General features: G+C 37.6%; 1 non-coding gene across 1 annotated transcript; it reads left to right on the top strand.

The window, feature by feature from the left end:
• The first annotated feature begins 680 nt into the window (after positions 1-680).
• LOC133767377 (small nucleolar RNA SNORA18) lies at positions 681-809 on the top strand. Its single transcript, XR_009866861.1, has one exon. It is a non-coding gene; the product is annotated as a small nucleolar RNA SNORA18 (small nucleolar RNA).
• Positions 810-17,901: the final 17,092 nt, after the last annotated feature.

Consider the following 17,901-nt stretch of genomic DNA (forward strand, 5'->3'; position numbering starts at 1 on the left):
ATATCAATGAATTGGAAAATGTAGAAGAAATAGATAGATTTCTGGACAAGGTGAGGCCAGCATTACCTTAATTCCTAAACCAAAAAAACAGATACAACAAAGAAAGGCAGCTGTAGATCAATATCCCTTTTGAACATAGATGCAAAAATCCTCAACAAAATACTAACCAACTGAATCCAACAACACATCAGAAAGATCATTCACTCAGACCAAGTGGGATATTTATCCCTGGTATGTTGGAATGTTTCAACACATATGCAAATCAATAAATGTGGTACATCAGATTAACAAACTAAAGAACAAAAATCATATGGTTATCTTAATAATTGCAGAGAAAGCATTTGATAAAATACAAATCCTTTTATGATGAAAACCTGAAGCAAATTGGGTGTAGGAGGAACATTCCCTAAAACAATCAAGGTAGTAGAGCCCGTTCCTGTCAGCGGTTGCTTCCTCTGCCTGGCTGCACCGTCCACTGTCTTTGCTGCAGAACCTTGAGAATGTACCAAAGGTGGTGACCATTCAGCGGCTTACACAGAGGCAATGACAATCGTGAAGTGAGGATAAATGTTGGCGATGCTCGCGAGGAGGTCAGGGGCCAGCCGGGACAGGTGACTCTTGGAGAACTCACAGGGCGGGAAGATCTGCAGCATGTAGGTGGGCTGATTGGAGCCAGGGCTGTTGAGGTCTATCCTGATGAGGCTTTTTCTATATCCACTCATTGGAAACGCCTCATAGAGCAACTATGTGGTTTTGCTTTGCTCATAGGACTAATTCTTAAGTCTGTGGGAAGGAACTATAAGACAGTTCATTAGAAAAGAGGGGCTGGCACTGTGGCATAGCTGGTAAAGCAGCTGCCTGCAGTGCCAGCATCCCATATGGGCACTGGTTTGAGACCAGCCTGCTCCACAATCAAGGCAATATATGACAAACCCACTCCCAGCTTCTTAATGAATGGAAAAAAGTTGGAAGCATTTCTACTAAGATCCACAACCAGACACAGATACCCACTTTCACCATTGTTATTCAGTATAGTCCTGGAAGTTTTAGCTAGAGCCATTAAGTAAGAAAAATAAATCAAAGTGTTACAAATTAGAAAGGAGCTGAAGTCAAATTATTCCTGTTGGCAGATGAAATGATCCTATATATAGGGGAACCAAAAGACTCCATTAAGAGACTGCTAGAACTCATAAAAGAGTTTGGTAAGGTGGCAGGACATAAAATTATCACAATCAATCAACTTCTTTTTTTTTTGACAGGTAGAGTTAAACAGCAAGAGAGACAGAGAGAAAGGTCTTCCTTCTGTTGGTTCACTCCCAAAATGGCCGCTACAGCTGGAGCTACGCCGATCCAAAGCCAGGAGCCAGGTGCTTCCTCCTGGTCTCCCATGTGGGTGCAGGGCCCAAGCACTTGGCCCATACTCCACTGCCTTCCTGGGCCACAGTAGAGAACTGGATTGGAAGAGGAGCAACCAGGACTAGTACCCGGTTCCCATATGGGATGCCAGGCAGAGGATTAACTAAGTGAGCCACAGTGCTGGCCCATCAATCAACTTTTAATACACATACAATGCCATGGTTGAGGAAGAACTTGTAAGATCAGTACCATTCACAATAACTACAAAACATTTAAATATCTTGGAATAAATTTAACCAAGAATGTCAAAAATTTCTACAATGAACATTCCAAAACATTATAGAAAGAAGTAAAAAAAGACACAAAAAATGGAAAAATCTTTCATGTTCATGGATTGGAAGAACCAATATCATCAAAATGTCCATACTACTGAAAGCAATTTACAGACTCAGTGTGATCCCAATCAAAATACCAATGACATTCTTCTCAGATCTAAAAAAAATGATGCTAACATTCATATGGAAACATAAGAGACTCTGAATAGCTATAACTATCTTAAACATCAAAAACAAAGCTAGAGGTATCACAATAAGAGATTTCAAAACATATTACAGGGGCCAGCACTGTGACATAGTGGGTAAGGCCCGCCACATGCTGTGCCAGCACCACCCCCCCCCCCCCCCCCCGCCATGGGTACCAGTTTGAGTCCCAGCTGCTCCACTTCTGATACAGCTCTCTGCTATGACCTAGGAAGGCAGTAGAGGATTAACCAAGTCCCTGGGCCCGTGCATCCATGTGGGAGATCCGGAGGAAGCTCCTGGCTTCAGATGGGCGTAGCTCCGGACATTATGGCCATCTGGAGAGTGGACCAGTGGATGGAAGACTTCTCTCTCTGTCTCTCTGCCTCTGCCTCTCTGTAACTCTGCCTTTTAAACAAATAAATAAATCTTAAAAAAAACATATTATAGGCCAGTTATAATCAAAACAGCCTGGTACTAGCACAAAAACAGACATGTAGACCAGTTTGAAGGTTATATAGAGAAGTTACCCAACAGCTGCCAAAATAAAAGGATCTAAAAGGTAGAAGGAAAACATGACAGGAAAGACAATGAAGGAAAAGGTTATTTCAAAGAGGTGTGGCAAGTTGTCACAGAAAATTTTGGTCTAAGGACTGAAAACTATGAATTTGGTAGCTAGGTAGATAACAGTAACCTTGGCAAAGACAATTGTAGTGAAGTGGTGACAGTGAAGCCAGACTGTGTTGACAGGAGATAAAAATCAAGACAGTGGAGTCTGAGAAACATACTTGCCCGACTTGGCTATGATGGACTGGAAAAAAGTGATGGTGATCAGAGAAAGATAGGGTGGCCATTGTGGTGCAGCAGGTTAAGCTAAAGCCTTGCTTGGGATTCCTGAACCTCATTTCAGAGAGCTGCTCTGGGTCTCTGCTGCTCTGCTTCTGATCTAGCTACTTGCTAATGTGCCTGAGGTAGCAATGAATAATGGCCCCAATACTTGGGTCCTGACAACCCATGTGGGAGACCCAGATGGAGTCCCTCCTCTAGCCATGAATATTAAAGCTATTTGGGAAGGGAACCAGTGGATTGAAGATCTCTGTATATGTCTCTGTTATTCTGCCTTTCAAATAAATAAATAAATAAATAAATAAATAAATATTTTTAAAAAGAGAAGTTAGAAATGGCATTGTGGTGTAGCAGATAAAGCCTCTGCCTGCAACACCAGCAGCCCATATGAGCACCTGTTTGGGTTTGGCTGCTCCACTTTCAATCCAGCTCCCTGTTAATGCCCGGGAAAAGCAGCAGAAAATGGCCAAAATGCTTGGACCCCTGCAATCCATGTGGGGGACCTGGAAGATGCTCCTGGCTTCTGGCTTCAGCCTGGCCCAGCACTGGCCATTATGGCCATCTGTTGGTAAACAGGTAGATAGAAGAGGGCTCCCCCTCTCCCCTCCTCCTCCCTCTCCGCTTCTCTCTGTGTATCTCTGATTTTCAAATAAAATAAATAAACCTTTAATAAAAAGGATTTCAGGAAGTTTGTTGTTTGCTTATTGTTTGTTTTCTAATGAAGAGTCTAGTGCAAGTTCACAATCCTGAGAGAGAGGTCACGGAGAGAGGGTTGCCCAAGAGGTTTGAACCACAGGGGCTGCTCACTGATCTCTAACAGGAACTAAGGGGATGGACCTCAAGTACATTGTGGCAGATGAGGGCTCATCAGACACACCTCATCATCTGAGGCAGGAGGGGTGAGATGATGCGGGCAGGTGCTGCTCCTCCTGGTGATGAACACGTTAGCCAGTAGGTATTGGATCGATGTGTGCCAGACCCTGTGCTAAGCTCTGCACCTGTGTTACCACTTTTGACTCACAACAACCCATGAGGGAGGAAGTCAGAACATAAAGGTTAAGTGACCTGCCAATGACCACATCGCTGGCAAGTAGCAGAACTGGCACATGGAACCACAGATGTCTGCTTTCAAAGTTGTCCATCTTGTTTATCCACATCCTTTTGTTGCAAAGAGCAGACTGATGGGACATTGTGAGCATCTTGTCTGAAAGCCTCACTGGCCTCTCTTAAATTCACTGGTTGTGGTACAGGGAGGTGACACCCTCAAAGAAAGGATGGAAATCTGGAGTACATGCTGTGGGGACAGAGAAGGGAGTTGCTCAATGTCTCTGAGCCATGGATCATATTGCATACAAGTGTCCAAGTGCAATACACTTGTAGTTTACTTAGATGTCAATGTCATATTTAGCTTGGTTTAAGGGTTTCTTTGGCTCAGGACAATGTACGGAGACAATCCAGATGGGTGTTTTTGGCAGAGCTCTCTGTGCCTTCCTCCTGTCCATGGAGACATGCTGGTTGTCATGGCTCATTTGAGGAGTCTGAGCAGGCCAAAAGCTCTAAATACTCCCTGCTGTGAAATTCTGTCACATGCGCCTTCCTGCTATGGGAGGCTCAGAACTACTCTAACAAGTCCTTCAGAAGGCAGGATGCACCCTCAAATTAACAATACTCTCTTCCAGCCTATATTTCCAATTTCTTTATTCTTCTGGATTTCTGCTCTAGTGATGTTAGTGACATTCTAGGTTTCCCAGTACATGAGGTCCACCTCTTCCAAGGACACACAGAAATAGTGGTGAGTAGCAGTGATCACAGGAGTAACAACTACCTGAAGAATTAATACTCTGCTACCAAAACATCAACCATAAGGAAGTGGAGTTAGAGAATTCGGGATAAAGAGTAGCTTAGCATAAGAATGAGAAAGAATGTGAATGTTAAAAAGATGATCCTAACAGTTAATCTTACAAAGAATGTTAACTCTAGTGACTTGAAGCTCATGTATTCTAATCTTCTGAAGATGAAAGACAACAGAAGGATGTAGAAAGGTCCTGGAGAGCATCAGTGCAGGCAGCAACAGCACTTTCATCCCCAACATGGTTTTTCCAGTCAGCACTTCTGTATCTCCGGATTAACAGTTGGGTGGTGTCTTCAACATCAACCCCTTGAAAATACAGCTAGAAATGCTTCTCACGTTTCTCCAGGCAGAATATTCTCATATTCTCCTTTATTTTTATTTTGTCTTGCTTGAACTGTCTTACACAGTTCATATTCTGCATCAGTATAAGAAAAATAGATGAGGGCCGGCGCCGCGGCTCACTAGGCTAATCCTCCGCCTTGCGGCGCCGGCACACCGGGTTCTAGTCCCGGTTGGGGCACCGATCCTGTCCCGGTTGCCCCTCTTCCAGGCCAGCTCTCTGCTGTGGCCAGGGAGTGCAGTGGAGGATGGCCCAGGCCCTTGGGCCCTGCACCCCATGGGAGACCAGGATAAGCACCTGGCTCCTGCCATCGGATCGGCGCGGTACGCTGGCCGCAGCGTGCCTACCGCGGCGGCCATTGGAGGGTGAACCAATGGCAAAAAAGGAAGACCTTTCTCTCTGTCTCTCTCTCTCACTGTCCACTCTGCCTGTCAAAAAAAAAAAAAAAAAAAAAAAAAAAGAATAGATAAGAAAACAAGCCCAGGAAAATAAATCTATGGCTAAGTGTATGTGTGAATAGAGAATGGGAGAAAGATAAACTTTGAGATTGATAAATACTTTTAAAAGCATTTTTTGTCTTTGATTTTGATTCAATTTAAACCTCCCCTCCAAAGAATATCACAATAAAAAAAGCAAGTGTTTTAGCTTGACAAAAATGCAAAATTCTGTTTGTACTAGCAGAGAAAGTGGTGAAAAGCTTCTCTTGAGAAAAGCCAATGGACAAATAAAGATTTCTCATCCCAGACTAAAGAAAATAATCCAGGAAGGGAGCCAAAAAAAAAAAAAAAAAAAAGATTCCAAGGAGAGAAATGGAAAGTAATGCCAAGAGGCAAACACTTAAAAAAGATTTAGGGATCTGACTAATTAAAACTTTAAGAGCTTTGCTTGTCAAAAAAAAAATACCATAAACAACCCAGATTTTCTAAGAGGACATATTGAAGCACCCTAACTGTATTTGCTGCATAGGTGGGGATTTGATTAGGCAGAGTGGGCTTTATCTGGTAAGGTTAAGCACCCAGTTAAAGGTGACCCAGCTATTAACTACTGGAACCACAAAGTGAGCTGCATGTCACTGGCCAGTAATACATGTTCCTACCCAAAGTTTCTTTTTTTTTTTTTTTTAATATTCCATGCCTTAATGTTTGCACCAGAATTGGAAAGTGTATAAAATAGAGGAGGTTTTTCAAAGCCTTGTTCGGTCCATTCATAAGAAGGCTGTTAGTGATTTTCTACTGAAAAGGCTACTAATATATTTTTATGTTAGTTTTGTTTAAAAATGCTACCTTTTTAATGTGATTTTTCTCATCCTTTTAAGCTACATCCTTTTACTGTTGGTTTTGTGATACTTCTTAAAAATAGGTGTTGAATTTTGTTGACTGGATTTTCACCATGTGTCCTGTGGTGGTTTCTTTTTATTGGGGGTGGGGGGAGGGTGGCAGTTGTTGAAGTAAATCTTCATATCATCGAAAGTCTTGTTGTTAATCATTTGTTGCATTTCTAGTTGTTATAAATATTATATAGTATATCAGATAATGCCATTGTAATAGTTTGTACTTTGCCTAGAAATTACCTGAAAAAAATGGGTTCTATGGCAGCACTACTGGAAATTCTGGCTCAGAATGTATGCAGAGGCTGGAAACTGGAATTTTTAGACTAGTCCATTCTGTCACCATGATTCTAACAAATGTAAAACAATACAACTTTGAGAAAATAGTTCAAATAAACCATCAAATTATAATATGCATTTTTGTTAAAGTTGCAGTAATATAAAAGTGAAATTATTCTAATTTAAGCATTCTCATTTGTTTTTATTTTAATGAGGCATACATATCTTTGTTCTCTGGTTTTGCTAGCTTCATTAAGTAAGTGGCTGTATTTTAAAAAATTATTTGTTAAATGTTCATAACACATTAGACTTTTCTCATATTCTTTAAAATTTTGAGAGAACTAGTAGGTAAAATCATTTAATCCTGAGGTCTTGACTGTTTGAAGTGATTCTTACAGTGCTTAGTTTTCAGTTTTTCCCATGGTTATTGATCTCACAAAAATTGCAAATTGAGTACAGTGATGAAAGAGTAGCCATTAGGCCTGCACGTAGCATACCCAAGAGTGTGCTAGTGAAATATAGTACTTGACAATTCATATGAGACTGGATGGTGAGGGGTCTAGACTAGGTATAGAGTAAATATCTTGCAAATCATTTGTGTGTACAATATGTCTTTTTTATCTTTACAATAGCCTCCATCATCATTTTATAAATGAGTAAGCCAAGAAGCAGAATCTAGAAACAGTGCATTGATTAGGAATACAGAGCCAAGTGTCAATAAGAAAGGACATCTGTAGGGAGCAAATAAGATATGAGAATGGATTGTCCACAGTGCTTGGAGTCAGATGAGATGTGAAGGAGCTTTGCAGGGCCTCATTATTGATTTCATCTGGCTAACCTCACAACCTGGGTTTGCCATCTTGGAGCAGTTTTTGATTTTTGTAAATTTTTATCCAGTTATTTTTACACCTAATTAGAAGCTCATAGACGTGTTGTGAGGCTTACAGCTTATACAATTTTAGAGGTTATTTTTAAGTAAAATAATTTTTAAAATATTTATTTATTTATTTGAAATTTAGAGTTACAGAGAGAGATGGACAGAGAGAATGCAATCTTCAATCTGTTGGTTCACTCCCCAAATGGTCACAACTGCTGGGGTTGGGCCAGGCCAAAGTCAGAGGCCGAGAAATCCATCTGAGTCTCTCACGTCAGTGACAATAGGCCAATCACTTGGCCATCTTCTGCTGCTTTTCTAGGCACATTGTCAGTGAGCTAAAACAGAAATGGAGCAGCTGGGACTAACATCAGCGTTTATATGGGATGCTAGCATCACAGATGGTGGCTTAACCAGCTGTGCCACAACATCGGCCCTCAAGTAAAATTTTTAATAGTATAATTTTTGTAAATTTCACAAAAATAGAAGGACACATTAATGCATTACAAAGACTCCTCCTTGTAACCCAAGCAAATGAGGAGCCATTTAGCGACATAATCTTTAGCTTCATAGTCACTGTTCTCTAACACTGGGAAAGTACTTAAATCCTAACAGGAAGTTTCAAGATGTAGTAACTAATGTACTGATGGAGATAGAACTTCATAAACTCATTATAACACTGTGGACCTCAAGTTCTGCCAGTGAAGAAGTCATGAATGCTCACATAGGGATCAGTTGTCCCCATAAATTCCAGGGTCATTGGTGAAGACTGTATATTGTATCATTGTTATAGCTGTCATGATCACTGGGTGTTTCCATTTTCTTCCTTGCTAAACTATAGGCATATATTTCTATATGTATATATATGTTTCCTATTAATGTATGGGTGAAGTCATATAAAATTGGGTATGAAGATGTTGTGATTTGCTGTGGAATTCTCAGGGAATTTTCTGATAATTTTCCAAATGCCTCCATGTATGTAAGATAAAACATCTTTTTGTTTTTTTTTAAAAATCTATTCATCTACCCTACTGCCATTGACTGAGCTTTATATTTTCAAAATTTATATGCTGAAGTCCTAACTCTCAATATGATTATATTTGGAGATAGAGCCTTGACAATTAGAATTAGATGATGTTATCGTATTGGGGCCTCAGGATTAGATTAGTGACCCTATTAGAAGAAACATAGGAAACCTTTCACTTATGCTCATTCTGTCTTTCAACTATGGAAGAACGCATCAAGAATCTGACCACCTGCAAGCCAGGAAAGACACCCTCACCAGGAACCTTGTGGAACCATGATCCTGAATTTTCTGGCTTTCAGAATGCTGAGAAAAATTAATTTCTGTTGTTTAAGTCATACAATCTGTGATAATATTTTATGACAAGTTGGGCAGACTTCCACCATATAGGAACTTTTTGTAAGGGAATGTGCAAATATATTTGAGAGGCATCATGTGAGACATAAATGTTAAAATAAAAAACCTATTTTTAGAAATTTCAGTCACTTATCAACTGTACTGAGTCAATTCTAATTTGGATTTTATTTGTAATGATGTAACAGGTTTCAAATTAACTTCCTATATGTAAGCTCTCTTATATTTTATTATACTACATAGTTCATTTTCCTTAAAAATTACACTTAACTTTTATTCATTTATTATTCAGTCATTCAGCTTTTTCATTCATTCATTCATTCTTTTTGGATAATCAGTTACGATGAAGTCATTGTGAAGGATTGGCAATCTTGTGCATATTCACAATCTAAGTAGATGATGTGCTAGGTAGTTTGTAGTCCAGAGAGGAAATACTTTCCTTTTGGTTGGAGGGAGGCATTTGAATTTGAGCTGGATTTTGGCATCAGTGTAGGATTTTAACAGATGGAAATGAAGAAAAGGGCAATTCAGAGATGAGATAATTAAATTCAAGGGAATATGGAAGAAAATTGTGCATTCGTTAAGGACAACTACATTTAGCTTGATTTCATTAGTTTAACACATATTATGGAAGATAGAACTGATAAGCTTTTAAAACATAAACTCTCTAAAAAGTCTAAACAATAAAACTTAGAAAGAAAATTTAAGCTATATTGTGAATGATATTTTTCATCATAGACTAAGATTCCTAGGTTTGTTTCTACAAAAAGAATTTTGTCAGTATTATGCCAAATAGCAGCAATAATAAGTGAGATAGGCAATAGAGTCTGAGTTTTGTTTTTAAACTGGCACTGGAAGCTCATAGTTCATCAGGTAGTTGAGTCACTAGGACTGAAAGAGACATCAAGGCTGTGAACACTCTCACAAGGTAAAATGAGAATAGATAAAATCGTCTCAGTAAAAAGACTCAAAAACTGAGACCAAAGCTATAAAAGGGTTGGAGAGAGGGAAGAAAGGAGGAAGAACTATTAAGAGAACAATAATTAAACAAAGTCAGGATACTAAAGGAAGAGAGTGTCAAAAAGAGGGATTTTAGTCCTGACTTGAATTATATTTTACGTTTCTTGCATTTATCTTTATTTGCTTTCAAATTAAACTATATTTCTATATCTTGAAAGCAGGAGCTATTACTTTTACTCTGACAATGTTCTCTACCACATCTACTAGCCTGCTAAAGCTGTTATTACACATTTAATAATACTTATTCTTTGATTGATTTTTACAACTTTAAAATGATGAAACATAAACATAGCTAACACTTATTAAATAATAATGAGCAGTTCAGGTATCTTATGTGGATTATTGATTTATTTTCACAACTATCAAAGGATGTGATGTGGATATGCCAGATCACAGTAGAATAACAACTTAAGAGTATATGCTTCACCCTGACAAATCTTGAAATTCACCACAATTTTAAAATTCTGAGAAGTTAAAGCATTTTCTATTATTTATTTAGAAATTATTTTTCAGGCACATACTTGGTGAAAAGCACCATGTTAGGTATTTTGTGGGAGAGGAGTGTGATAGGGCTTGCCTATTTCCCATATTGTTGGACTTTTTCCTTTAGAGAGGAAAAAACTCATATTTCACTCCCAACATCTCTACTAGACAGATCATTAGCAAAGTCATAATTGAAAATTAGAAACTTTAGATTTAAGATTGTTATTTAAAATCGGTCTTTTTTTCTTTAAGAAAATTGCAAGTGTTTATATAGAAGAATTGGATCCTTGCATAACCTTGCTATTTGTGGGAATGTGGGAATGTAATATAGAGCAGCCAGCTGTGGAAAACAGTAGGGATTTTCTCAAATAGTAAAAAATGAATTAATATGTGATCTAGCAATTCTAGTTATGGGTATATACCCACAATAACAGAAAGTAGAGACTCAAAGTAATGTCTATTCTTCCGAGTCTATAGCCACATTATTCAAAACAGCCAAAAAAAAAAAAAAAAAAAAAAAAACCACATCCCAAGTGTCTATGGATGAAAGAACAAAAGATGGTATATACATACTGATAAAACTTGACTATAGCTTGAGTGTTCCCCAAAATTGAAATTTAATCCCCATTGTGAGTTACTAAGAGGGTGGAAACTTACTCTGAGTATGGTGTTTGGAGGTAGAGTCTTTGGGAACTGATTAGGATTAGATAAGGTCATTAGAGTGGAGTTCCCATGAGTGAATTTTGATGGTTTTATAAACAGAGGGAGAGAGACACATACATAGACACCTGTACCCTTTGTCTTTTGCCATGCACTGTCTTGGGACTCTGCCAGTAAGGTCATCACCAGATGAGCCCCCTACACCTTGCACTTCCATTATTATGAGGTAAAATAAACTTCATTTCTCTATAATGTAGCTTACCGCTGGTATTTTATTATAGCAATGAAAAACTGACTAATAAGTACAAAAGAGAACCAGAAGAGCATTCTGACATGTGGAACAGCATGGCTGAATCTTGACACCATGATGCTAAGTGAAAGAAACCAAGTCACCAAGGTAACAAATACTGCATTATTTTAGTTAAATGGGATATCTAGAATAGTTAAATTCATAGAGACAGAAAGTAGATTGGTTATTTCTAGGTCCTGCAAAAGCTGAAATTGAGGAGTTGTTGTTTAATGGAAAACAGTTCCAGAGATTGGCTGCACTATAACATGGATGAACTTAATACTACTGAATTGTACACTTAAAAATTCTTGGTAAATTTTATGTTCGGGATGTTTTATCAAAGTTTTAACAGGAATTAAAAACCTCTCAATTCATTTATTCTTATATGAAGTACAAACCTATTTTGTGATCACTTTCCCATGCACCATGTGAACAATGTAGCTTCCCAATATACAGAAAACTCCCTTTATGTTACATGTTGTTGTGGTGTGGTGCATACATGGATTCAAAACTGAAAGAATAGAAACCTGTCAGGAACAAAAGATAACATGAAGAAATACTTACCTTCAACCACTAATAATGGGCTTAATTATTCAAAATGGGAACTTTTTGGAGTGCTTTAACTTTTCTGATAAAGAGCCTATTTTTGACTTGAAATGAAGAACAATTAATTCTACTATAGGCCTCAGTAGTGATGATAATACAGGGACCTGATTATACTTTATAATGATACCAGATAGGGCAATTTTTTAAATGTTTTATTGAATCCATGAAGGGATCATTGTGTGACTTGCATTTAGAAAATCTACTCTCCAGAGAATTATCTGTAGTTAGGATATTATTGTTAGGTCAAGTTATGTGCTTGAAGTTGATTAATCCCTTTCTTGTGGTGATTGTCATAACTTGTACTGTTTACAATTAATCCCTTCTGTTTTCTGGTCCTGATTTATTTCTATGTGGAATCTAAGAATCCATGCAATATTCATTTCCCTTATATAGACACATTATGGTGGGCAATAGTCTTGCCATTATCTATGGATTAATTCAGATATGATAGAATTATCTCTCTCCAGAGATAGATTATGAAAGACTTTTAAAGGAACAGATTTCCATACTAACTTTGAACTTAATCAGCTATTTCATAATTATTCCAGGTCTGCTACAAGGAATCCCACGGCTTCTTATTATTCATGGCAGCAAGACAAAATGTATGCAACCTTTCTTCATTTTAGGAGGTGGCAAAAGGTCTTAGAGATTATCCTTCACATGCTAATATTTCAGAAATCTATTATTTTGGTGTAGTGGTAAAAAGGAAAGTAACTTTCAAGATTCTTCAGGGTTCTTCTCATCCTCAGATGCATCTTTTGTGTAACTATAATTCTTTTAGTTCTTGCGAAGTTATTAAAAGGGTTTTATTCATAATGCTTCAGTTGGAAAAATATTCTGTTTTTGCCATCTGAAGTAGCAATACAGAACAGTTTACCCCTTCAACTGTTGTTTTGTTCCCTCAACTTCAGCTAATAAATAGACTCCACAAAAACTTTACAAGTCCTCACCAGTTGGTTTCAAAGCACACCAAAGACCATATTTTCTGTTTACCACCCCCCCCATTTTGATTTTATTTTCTATTTGCTACATAATGTCTTTTTCTTTTTCTTTCTTTCCCTTCCTTCCTTCCTTCCTTCCTTCCTTCCTTCCTTCCTTCCTTCCTTCCTTTCTTTTTTGACAGGCAGAGTGGACAGTGAGAGAGAGAGACAGAGAGAAAGGTCTTCCTTTGCTGTTGGTTCACCCTCCAATGGCCACTGCGGCTAGCGCACTGCGCTGATCTGAAGCCAGGAGCCAGGTGCTTCTCCTGGTCTCCCATGGGGTGCAGGGCCCAAGCACTTGGGTCATCCTCCACTGCCCTCCCTGGCCACAACAGAGAGCTGGACTGGCAGAGGGGCAACCGGGACAGAATCCGGCGCCCCAACCGGGACTAGAACCCGGTGTGCCGGCGCCGCAGGCGGAGGATTAGCCTATTGAGCTGCGGCGACAGCCTACATAATGTCTTTTAAGATCCAAAACTTTGGGGACCGGCTCTGTGGTTCACTAGGTTAATCCTCCTCCAGCGGCACTGGCATCCTAAATGGGCACCGGTTCTAGTCCTGGTTGCCCCTCTTCCAATCCAGCTCTCTGCTATGGCCTGGGAAAGCAGTAGAAGTTGTCCCAAGTCCTTGGGCCCCTGCACCGGAATGGGAAACCCAGAAGAAGCACCTGGCTCCTGGCTTCGGATTAGTGCAGCTCCGGCCATTGTGCCATTTGGGGAGTGAACCAACGGAAGGAAGACCTTTCTCTCTGTCTCTCTTTCTCTCACTGTCTGTAATTCTACCTGTCAAATAAATAAATAAAATCTTAAAAAATAAATCCATTAAAAAAAAGATCCAAAACTTTTAGTTACAACATATATATTCTCCCTACCCCCTAAATTTTTATCAAAATAATTGTTGCACTGCTGCCTGAGGTAAGTAACATAGATACGGATGACTTTAATTAGAAATGTATTCAAATCTTTAGAGCGTGTACGATCTGAATGTGTCCTCTAGTTCATATATTAAAACTTAATTACCCAAGTGATATCATTCAGAGGTGGTGTCTTTAGGAGGTAGTTAGCTCTTGAGTATTCCAGCCTCATGGAGTTAATGGAATAAAAGAGACTTCATGTGGTAGTAAAGCCTTTTGGCTATTCCCCCTTCCACCATGTGAGGCTGCTGCTGTGAAAAAACCCCATCTATTGAACAGGCCCTTCTCAGACACCTACCTGCTGCTTCCCTGTCAGATATGTGGACTGCACAGCTGTGAGAAATAAAGTTCTGTTCTTTTATTTTCATCTTAATATTTATCATTTTTTGAGATAACATTTTAATTAACATGTTCAACTTCATTCATATAAACTAAATTTTAAAATAGTCACAAAATCATTGAAATTATGGTAGTAGGTAATTTCTGTCCTTTATAAACTAACAGTCTCGGGTATTTTGTTAAAGCAGCACCAATAGACTAAGATAAAGTGGTTGGCTAACTAATGAAGACACAAGAAAATATTTTGTGCTTCTGGTTGTGCATTATAAGCTTATATAGCTGCCTCTCAGTTCTGTAGCTTAAGGACATCAGAGATCATCTTTCCCTATTTTGTTAAAACTCCACGGCTTATTCAGATGTGCAAACTACCCTAAGAACCCTTGCATTGGAAATACATTTTGACAATGCTCCCCTGGAGAAGAAAAGTATATGATAGTGATGTCCAATGGCAGGATTCTTGTTCATTCATAGCAAGAAGTGCTAATTAACTGTGGGGTTTCTCCAGACTAGCCTTCAGCATTCATCTCTAAGAAGCTACAGAATTGGTACAAAAGATGGAATCTATTTGCTATGCTAAAACCTTCTGCATTTTTGCACAGTAATTTTGTAATCTATAAATTATGTTGGACAAATCTGTTCTTTGTATGAGTATTGTTACAGACCAACTTCAAGTGATATTGTGGTATTTCAACACATTCATTTTTCTATTACTGGAAATAATCAAAATTAATACCTTTTTCCTTTCTTGAAATTATTTTCTTTTTACTGTCAGTTATGCTGACTCACACTCAGAACATGCTCTGTGATTTAAATTTGATAATATTTTGTTTTGGTCTCTCTACCTACACAGCCTAATATAAGCCTAATGATTAAGCACACAAGCTCTCATCAAGCCCAGGCTCTTCCACATACTCTGTGACCTTAGAAAGATTACAGAATCTTTTTGCTGGTTTCCCCATTAGTAAATGGTTATAGGAGAATTGTGAGACATAATGCATGAGAAAAATTAATATATACTGGGGGGTGGTATTCATGGTAGAATTTAGAAATGTTTGTGTGGCCTTTCTTCAAAGTAATCTTTATAGTCAGTAAAAACTTCAGAAATTTCTCACTTGTTTCAGATACAGTATGTTAAGCACTTTGGGAACTATTTATTGGTGTTTACCTATATTTGAAGGTAAACATAAAAAGATATTAATTAAATAAAAATAAAAAGATATTAATTATTCAATAATAAAAAGATATTAATTATTTGGTTCTAAAACATATACTGTATCTCTGGATGATTTTATTTTTATTCATCCGTCTGTCTATTATACTTCCTTCTTCACCTCCCTCCCTTTCTCCATCCAACAAATATTTAATGAGTGCCTTCTGCACCCTGCACTGGTGAAATAAAAGTGAACAAGACTCATCATCTCCATTTGTTGATATCTTGTTCTCTGGGAGGACCAGAGAAAGACTGAGAGGTAATTACAATACCGAGGGTTAAGTACTGTGACGTGACTATGCCTGGGGTACTATATGAAAAAGCATAGAGCGTGAGCCTCAGTGCCTCCAGGATCAGTGAAGGAATTCTCTTTTTCTGGTATTGACAAAAGTAATTAAAAGGCATTTTTTTAGTTGACTTTAGACAAAAATATACTTTAGATAAATACATTTATAGCCTTAGAGAAAACTCTTAGGGCAAACCTGGCTTGCAAACCTCATGGCTATTTTACTTTAGGGAACAGAACACACTGGTTATGGCTATTTGCTGCATCTCAGTCCTGTTTGGAAAAGGGTGTTGGTGTATTTTATGTAACTGTGCTGAATAAATCCCAATACTCACCTCTGTAATTTACTGCATGTGAAGCTGTCCTATCCCCTGGATCACAAAAGAAATGCACTAGCGAAAAATTTTTATCTCATTTTTATATTTAAGAAATAAATCATTCTTTCAGCACAAAACACATAAAAAGCTATAAAATTTAGTTCAAGCATTTACAATTATTTTTAAGTCTGATAAGCCCTAGGTTACTTAATAGTATGGCTATAGGGATTCTTTTTCTTTCTTTTCTCTTTTTGTATATCTTTTGTTTTTATCTTGTAAAACAAGTCATCACTTACATAGAATCTTTATAGTTTTGAATTTCAGAAGCTATGTATTTTTACAATGTTAGTTTGCTTGAAAATGCAAAATGTTAAGATACCTGTGCTCTAAATTTTTTTTTATTCAACATCCCTAGAAACAAAAAAATGTTATCTCATCTTATTTTTGGGAATTTACTATGCCCAATTGAAAAGAAAGAAAAAAAAATAGATGAAGCCACTGTAAAACTGCTGAATATCTTGCTCCTGGAACATTCAGCCTTGACATTAAATTTAGTACTGATGTGGACGTTGTCATGGGCACAAACATACTCCAACTGTATGAGTTAATGATGATAAGGCTTGCCACGTTTTACACACACACACACACACACACTCAACCCTCGTCAGAAATATTCTTGGACCACTTAAATTAGGAAACTAACCAACACATGAACTAGAAACCATAAGATCAAATATGCTTTGGGAATATAGTCATTGAAGCACACAAAACATGGCAAGTTGAATAGAAGTATTGTTTTGTACAGGACAATTAAAATCCCTTCAATATTTTTGAAGGCCACCAATAAAGCCTCCTAAGAAAAGCCTTTTCCAAATCTTCCATGACTATGACTAGTCTTGAAACAAAAGTGAAAGCAGAAGGCAAAGTGCTCCATCTAGAGTACAAAGGAATCAAGTTTAAAAAAATTGGGAGGGATCCTTAAGAAATGGCCCTCTGAATACAGGCTACAACTTGAAACTCTGCTTTCATTACTTGCAACCAACATTTCTTCTTAACTTGTTTTGTTTCTCAGATTCATGAAGCCAATCATAACAGTGAGATAATCCATCCAGTGCCCTGTGAATCAAGGCACTACACAAGTTACCTGAAAATACTGAAATAGTGACAGGAACATCCTTTTGTTAATTATGGGTTAGCATGGCCTTTTTTGAAGATCGCTCATATGTATGGGTTTAAAAAAATTTTTGGTTCTATTTATTTCATGTACTTTTTGAAGTTCTTTTATATTTAAATATGTTCTTTTTTTTAAATTTTATTTAACGAATACAAACTTCATGCATTTCATATACAAAGTTAGGAAAATAGTGATTCTTTTCACCTTAGCTTACCTCCCGCTCACACTCCCACCTTTCTTCCTCCTCTCTCTCCTATTACCATTCTTATTTTTTATAAAGATCTATTTTCAGTTAATCTTATGCTCATAAGATTATCTTTCCACTAAGTAAAGCATTCAACAAATAGTATGAAGACAACAAACAAAAAGCAAACACACAACAAAAACCCACTGTTCATCAACAGTCAAGACAAAGGCTATTCAAAATCATTGCATCTCAAAGTGTCAGTTGCACTCATACAGATTACCTTTTAGTTATTGTATTAGTTACCACTGATCAGAGAGGACATATGGTGTTTGTCTTTTTGGGACTGGCTTATTTCACTAAGTATAATGGTTTCCAGTTGCATCAATTTTGTTGCAAATGATAGGATTTCATTTTTTTTTTACTTCTGTGTATTATTTCACAGTGTATATGTATACTATAATTTTTTTCCCAGTCTTCAGTTGATGAACATCTGGGTTGATTACATATCTTGGTTATTGTGAACTGAGCTGCAATAAATATGAGTGTAGAGTTTTACCTTCCTTTATTCATTTAGAATTGATTGTATTTCAAAGAGTGAATGTCCTCCAGAAGGCCACACTCTTAGTAAATTGTTTGATTTTATTGATAATAATATGTTTTTCCTTCC

This window comes from Lepus europaeus, chromosome 9 (assembly GCF_033115175.1).
Source record: "Lepus europaeus isolate LE1 chromosome 9, mLepTim1.pri, whole genome shotgun sequence".
Classification (NCBI taxonomy): Eukaryota; Metazoa; Chordata; class Mammalia; order Lagomorpha; family Leporidae; genus Lepus; species Lepus europaeus.